The following is a 7,284-nucleotide window of genomic DNA, read 5'->3' on the forward strand; positions in this document are numbered from 1 at the left end:
AGCCCCCAATGGACCCCTGTGGAGGGATTCCGGGGGGCTGCCCATCTCGCTGCCCCAGCCCCGCCGGGGCTTTCCCAGGTGAGGGCCAAGGGGTCCCTGTGAGGACCCGAGTGTGGGTGCCGGGTCCCGGAGCAGTGGGGCCCTGTCCTTGAGCGGGGGTTGCTTGGTATGCGGGAGCCGCTGCCGGCTTCAAATCCCATCGACTTCCAATGAGCAATGCCATCAATAAAAGCTAATTGATGGCCCGGCCGCTCCAAATCAGATTCCCCATCCCCTGAATCGAATTGATGGCTCCGCGCCCCGCAGCCAGCCGCGGCAGAAATTGAATCTATTAAAGGAATAGGCTCCATTAGCCCGTCCCTTCTGTCTCGCAATCTCCCCGCCTTGGGGCTCCCCCCCCCACCCGATGCCGGCCCCTGCCCCAGCACTGCCACCCACGCCAGTTGGGATGCTCGGGTGCCAGGACACCCAGGTCCCACTGGGGAAGGGCGTGGGGTGAGGGTGTCCGGGTGCTCTCAGCCAACGGGTCCATGCCCCATGGGGCAGCCCCGGGCGCTGTGGGCGGGTGGGAGTTAAACCCTTGGAAATTGGGAAGGAAAAATTTATCACCAGGGACGGAAAATGATGCAAAACAGTAATAGGCAGCCCTGAGATGAAGAGGGGGATAAAGAGGTGGCGGGTTGTGCTGACAGCCTGGGAGTCACAATGGCGTGGCGGGAGGTGAGATGGAGGCATGGTGTGGCCATGCCCAGCCCTGTGCTCTGGCTTGCTGCCGGGACGGGAGACCGTGGGTACACCGTGGCACCGGGATGAGCCTGGGCGCAGGCCCCTGGCCCTGTGGTGCTTCCGGCAGCATGTGAAGAAGCTCCTGGCACTGGGTACCCCCGGCCAGCCACGCTGCTGGGGTCCCCTCACCCAGCCGTGCCGGGACAGGGGACCCGGCGCTCCCCAACACCCCTCACCGCCCTGGGGTGAGGATGAGGTCAGGCACCCTGGCCATCCCAGGGGCAGCCCCAGGACACACAGGGCAGGACATGGGGCCCAGCAGCCCCCCTCAGATGGCTGGAAGGGAGGAGCACAGTCCCCCCCCGGGGTGGTGGGGTCCATCCCTGCCTGTCTCCCATGGGTGTAGGGCAGCGGCTGCAGCCCCCACCCGAGAGCTGTCGAGAGCATCTCAGAGATGGGAAATGGCTCTGTGTCACCATGGAAACGGGGCCACCAGCTCGCCATGCTGAGGGGACATGCTGAGCCGAGGGGACATGCGTGCTGAGCCCTGAGGAGCGCAGCACCGGGTGAGCCAGGCACTGAGCACTGGCCACAGGCTCCCAGGCACCCCGGGGCCACGCCACAGAGCCCATCACTCGCCTCGGTCCTGCTCTTGCATCACCCGGTGGTTGCGGGCACATGGTGGGAAGCCACCCCAGCGTGATGCCACCCCGGTGTGTTGCCACCCCAGCCGGGCAGCTCTGCGCCGCTGCACCGGTGCTCAGCGCTGGGCGCGCGGGGCCGGAGCCGGCTGTTCCCCGAGCAGCCGCCTGATGATGAACATTGTCAAGGTTATAATTTAGCAAAACACTCAGCAGGGGCTTTGGAGGGAGCTGGCCCGCGCCAGCTAATTAGCCAGAGCCGCACGCACCGAGCCCGCGCCTGCCATAGCAATGAGGGTGCATGCACTGGGCGTGCCAGCTTGCACCGGCGTGGCACACACATGCAGGGGCTGTTGCATCCCACCCGCATCCCGTGCGGCCAGGGCAGGGTGCCGGGCGGGCAGCTGCATCTCCACTGGCCAATTTACGCTGCCGGGGTCGGAGCAGAGGGCACTGCCGTTTATCTCCGCTGGCCCAGGGCCAGGGTGGCAGCCAGCGCAGCGGGTAGAGCACACGGGAGCACGGTGCACGCGCTCGCCAGCCCGGGCGCTGGCAGGTTTGCGCCCCCGGGGCTACGGACGCAGGCAGATGCTGCGTGCACGCATCCCCACTCTGTGCTGGGGTGTCTGTCCATCCCTGCCTGCGTCTGTCTGCCCGTGCCCCTGCGTGTGTCGGGGAGCTGACAGTGGCTCGGCAGGGCTGCCCCCCTCCCCAGCCTGCTGTAATCCTGACGGACAGTAATCCTGCTGTGCCGGAGCTGGGATGGGCAGGAGCTGCCCTTGCAGCGGCAGCGCCATTCAGCTGCCGGCTCTGTCGGTGCTGCCTGCACCTGCTGCATACTAAGGGCCCTCGGTGCTGGAACCGGCTCTGCCGCGCCCTGGGGTCCCTGTGCTGGGACCCTCTCTGGACCCCTGGGGACAGGGCTGGCAGCCCATGGGAGCCCCAGGCAGCAGTGTGGGATCTGCCCCAAGGCACGTGGGCAGGGTGCAGGCAGGGTGCAGGCAGGGCTCCCACCTGGGTTTTAAACCTCCTGTCCTCTTGTCCCTCATCGGTTTTAAATGGAGCTGGGTCTATCCTGGGACTCTCAGGCTGGCACTGGCCCAGCTGGCAGGAGGAGAACGGAGCCGCAGCTCAGCAGTGGCTGGGAGGAGGATTTGGACAGGAACGGGTTGATGCAAACGACACGGCGTTACCCTCCAGCACGCTGCATTCCCGGGGCAGCCAGATGGTGAGGGTGGGGGCTGGGGTGGGTGCCCACCCAGGACAGTATCTTCCAAGGATGCCCAGAGCGGGTGCTGTGAGGGTCGGCGGCAGGGCTGGATGCCGGGGTTTCACCACAGCCCTGGCGAGCTGTAGCTCACAAAGCGCCGCGGGCGCAGAGCCCTCGCTGCCTGTCCGTCCCCTCCGGGCACACGTCCGGCTGGGAGGATGCTGGTGGGGACAGAGGGGCCCCGGCACCGAGGGCTGGGGCTGCAGGCGTGATGCTCAGGCACGGAGCAGAGGTGAGTCCCCAGGGGGCTGCAGGGCAGGGGGAAGCTGGTGGGCTCCTGCACAGGGGTCCCTCTTCATGCCAGGAGCCACAGTGCAGGAGTCCTGCGTTGCCTCTGTGCCTGCTCCCCATGTTCATTGATCTGCCCCGTACTCCTTTGATCATCAGGCTGCTAACGAGCTTCCCTGGCAAAGATCTTGTTAGCCACGCAAGAGCCCCATGCTGCCTGGGCAGCATCTGGCTTTGGTGGGCATGGGGCTGGTGTGCCTGGCTCCACCGCGGGCAACTTCCTGGGTCCCTGCCAGTCCCAGCCCGGGGACAGGGACGGGGACAGGCAGGTGCCAGAGGCTGGCAGGAGCGCGGTGCGGCCAGCCCGTGGCCAGAAGCAGGAGCACCAGGAGGCAGATCGATGCGCTGAATTATTTAGCGAGGGAGCACAAAGCAGCTGCGATGGCAACACCCTGTGCGGGGGCACGGGGCCCCCCCACCCAGCCCAGACGGGGTGGCTGGGCACCCACTGCCGGGCTGCAGGTTCGGTGCATCCGCCTGGGGTCCTCTGCCACCCCCTTGGGTGTTGGGTGCCAGCGGCACGGGGCACTCCACTCCCCCAGCACCTCTCCATGCCTCGCTGGCCATGCCAGGCTGTCCCTGGGTGGTGCCACTGGCACTGCCTCCTCTGTCCCCTGCCGCGCACCACTGCAGCAGCACCCAGCTGGCACCATGGGGTTGGCACAGGCCCCGCCGGAGCCCGGCGGCTGTCACTGCCAGAGGGACCACCCGTTTTCACCAGGACCCCCACCGGGCTGCCGCATCTCAGGCGAGCGCTGAGCCATGGCCGCCCTTGCCCCGCGCCCTCGGTCCCTCTCGCAAGCCTTTTATAAGCGATGCATTATTAAAACTACCCCGCGCCATCACTCACGGCCGGCGTGACAGCGGGTGCCGCATCAAACCTGATGAATATTTCAGGCCCTGAAATCTCCTGCGCCTGCAATGCTTTATCCTGAGCCCCCCTGCCACCCCCCCCAATTTATTAGCTCATTTGCTTCCCCTCGCTTCTGCCCAGCACCAAGGGCGCAGCAAAACGGGGTCACCGCGTGCACCCGGCCCCTCTCCCCAACCCCAGGCTGGGGGGGTCACCCACCGCCGCGGCTCCAGCCCAGGATGGATGGGGATGGGCTGTCCCCAAGGGGAGAGTGGGCAATGTCAGAGCTGGTTGCACATCCCCAGGGCAGAGCCAGAGCAGCCCCGCACTGCTGAGCTCGGTGCCAGCCGGGGGTCCCCAGGATGGCTCCCATGTCCCCCCCGGACCCCTGCACCCATCCCCATCCCTTGTTTGGCACCAAGGGCCTGCAGTTCTCCTGGCATTGTCACCTGTGGGGTCAGGGCAGGAACATGGGGACAATCCTGGGCAAGTCACAGCATGGACCTGTCCCCATCACCCCCAGCCTGCCCCCCCCCCCATATCACCCCTTCCGCCTCTGCCAGCGCTCCCGGTCCCGGCAGCCGCAGATGCTAATTGCAGCGTGATCTATGTACGGCGGGAGCGGGATATTGATGCTGCCTGTCACCCCTCAATCGGATTAACGTCACTTAGGCACTGGTAATGGGCGGCTCAGAGATCTGCCACCGGGCCTGGAGCGGGGCTGACAGGGGCTCCGGCAGCACCATCCTGTATCAGTGCAGGTGCCGGGTCTGACCTGCCACCACGGGCCAGGTCCCTGCCCAGTCCCACGGATGCTCCACCAGCTCCATCACCCCTCGCACCTCTCCCAGCACCCCTAGGGAGCCGCCCCGTGCTCAACCGCCCCCCGGGGCCACAGCACTGTGTGCATAGCAGCCGGCGTGGTGACACACCAGGGAGCCCCTGTGCGCACTGACAGCCCCGACACACGCGCTCCTGCGGACACCCATGCGCGCTTGCCCTCAGGCTGCACGCGGCGCCCCGGGGGCAGGCTGCAACAGCAGAGTCAGCGTGGCCCAGGTGTAGGCAGTGTTCAGGGAGGGCAAGATGCCGCTGGGGCTGAGCAGGGCTGAGTCCCAGGGGTGCTGCGAGGCCATGCCAGGGCTCCGGTGAGGGCGAGTCTGGGGTGCAGGGTCCCTTGGGGGGGCTGTGGTGTGCGGTGGCCCCATGCCTGCTGTGCGCTTGGGTGCTCCCATGGCTGCTGGAAACAGCGGGGCTCAGCATGGGGTTTACGGCTCCTCATGGCCCAGCCACATGCGCCGTCAGCGCCGTGCTTGGCTCTCCGTTGCTGCTCTGCCCACCACCGCCACTGCCTGCCCAGCTCTGACGGGTGCTGGGGGGGCAGCAGGCTGTAGCCCCCACCCCAGATGGTGCCTGTTGCAGTTCCTGCAGCCCCTGGCCACCGTGCAGGAGACACCAGGGTGGCACGGCCAGGGTGAGCGGAGCACTAGGCTCCAGGGCAGGCAGGGATGAGGCCAGCAGGGAGCTGAGCGCCAAGGCCAGGGCCAGCGGCTGCAGACCCAGCTCCGTGTCCTTGTCCCTTCCCTGGGGAGCTGTGGCTGCCGCGCTGCAGCGGGGCCAGGTGCCAGCCCCCGCTGCGCTTGCCCTGCCCACGCCGGACAGCTCTCTCCCAGCACAGCCCTCGCGCCCACTGGCGCATCCTTGCCGCGGCCATGCCGGAGCAGGAGGGCCTGGGCCAGGGCCAGCAGGGCCGGGGCTGCTGCTGCCGGTGGATGATATTGGAGTGATCTTGAGGCCGGGAGGGAGGTCTGCCACACAGGAGGAGAGGAGAAGAGAGGAGCCGGCTGAGTCACTCGGTGCCGGCTGCTGACTCAGCCACTTACTGCCAGGTAGCCCCTGCCGCCGGCACGTGGGCTGCCGGGCCGCAGGATGCAGCAGAGGGGGCAGCTGGGACCCTGGCACTGCCTGGCACCCCAGTCCGGCACCTGTGGTGCCACGGGGTGGTCCAAGGTGAGAGCAGCATGCGCGTGGGTGCTGGTCTGTGCCTTGCAGCGTGGTGACCTGCTTCTACCTGGGATCACCTGCCAGCGGCACATCCGTGTGCCAGGGTGGTGTGGGGGGACTGTGGCTGCCAGGCCGTGGGAACCATGAGGAGCTGGCCGCCTGCACCTCCCACCTGGCACCTCTGGGTGCCCGCACACCCAGGGCTCGTGGGATTTGGCACGGCAGAGCCCGCTGGAGCCAGGCTTCCGGCAAACAGGCGCCTGGCGCCCAGGGCAGGGACCCTGTGGCTTCCTCCCTGCCAGGCAGCAGGAGCAGCCCCAGTGCTGTGAGCCAGCCTGGGGCTGGCAGGCGGCGGGGCCGGGAGCCACGCACGGCTTCATCCGGCGGCTCCGCGAGGAAGCTGATTTCCTCCGACAGCCCGGCTCTGCGCTGCTGCCGCCACCCGGCGCAGCTGCCCGCTCATGGCCATGGCCGGGCTGCTGGCGGCTGGCTTTGCGTTGGCAATTAACCCTCCTCTGCGATCCCGCGCCATCAAGCTCCGCATCAATTAACTCAAGCCACTGAGGTGCTAATTAACGAATCACCCCTATGTCCATCTGCGTAGCGGGGCTCACCTCCAGCCCCCCCACAGCATGAGGCCGCTCTGGCTGGAACTGTGGCTCGCCAGGGAGGTGGTCTGGTGGCCAGTGGCACTACCACCCATCTTCACCTCCCCGGTGCCACATCCCCGCCCTGGATCATGCTGCCATCGCTCCAAGCCCAGCCCCAAAGCAGCCCCAGGAGGTCCTGCAGGATGCTTCCAGGGCTGGAGGTCCCCCCTCTCCCCAGGTGTGGGGGGGTCAGCACCCTGTGCCCTCACTGGGGTGGCGCTTGCCCGGCACTCGCCAAGATGCTGATGCGGCGCGACCATCCATGAGGCCTTCATTCAAATTTAAAGACCGACGCGGGGATAAAAAAGGAAAGGGGCAGCGAGGAGCAGGGTGGCTGTGAGCCCACGAGCGTGGTGTGCGGCGAGCCTGCCCCAGGCGTGCTGGCCGAGTGTGCTCCCTGGCAGGACGGTGGCATGCCCAAGTGCCGGCACAGGGCTGCCTGGGGCTGCCCAATTTGTATGGCTAAGCGCTGCCAGGAGGAGCTGGCAGGAGCTGGGGGCCACTCGGCTCCGTGCAGACATGCCGGTACCGCCGGCTACCTGCTCCCCGACCCGGGTGCCGTGGCCCTGTGGCCCTGGCCGCCTGCTCTGTGTGCCATTAGGATGTTCTTGCTGTGTCTGGCTAGGCACGTGCCGGCACCTGGCTCCTCCTGGCAGGTCGGGAGCCCTGAGCTCAGCGTGTTTGGGGCCATGTAGGTGTGGCTGGTGAATATTTCATGCCCGCATTCACCGAGCCCTTTCTTGGTTACACTCCTGCCTCCTCCCCGCGTTCTCGCCATGTTTATTTATTTAATGAATTATTTATCGGCTCCCCCTCTCGCTCGGCTGGGCGCTGCTCCGCTGCCCCCCCCCC

The sequence above is a fragment of the Aptenodytes forsteri genome, unplaced genomic scaffold, assembly GCF_000699145.1.
Source record: "Aptenodytes forsteri isolate BGI_AS27 unplaced genomic scaffold, ASM69914v1 Scaffold617, whole genome shotgun sequence".
NCBI lineage: Eukaryota > Metazoa > Chordata > Aves > Sphenisciformes > Spheniscidae > Aptenodytes > Aptenodytes forsteri.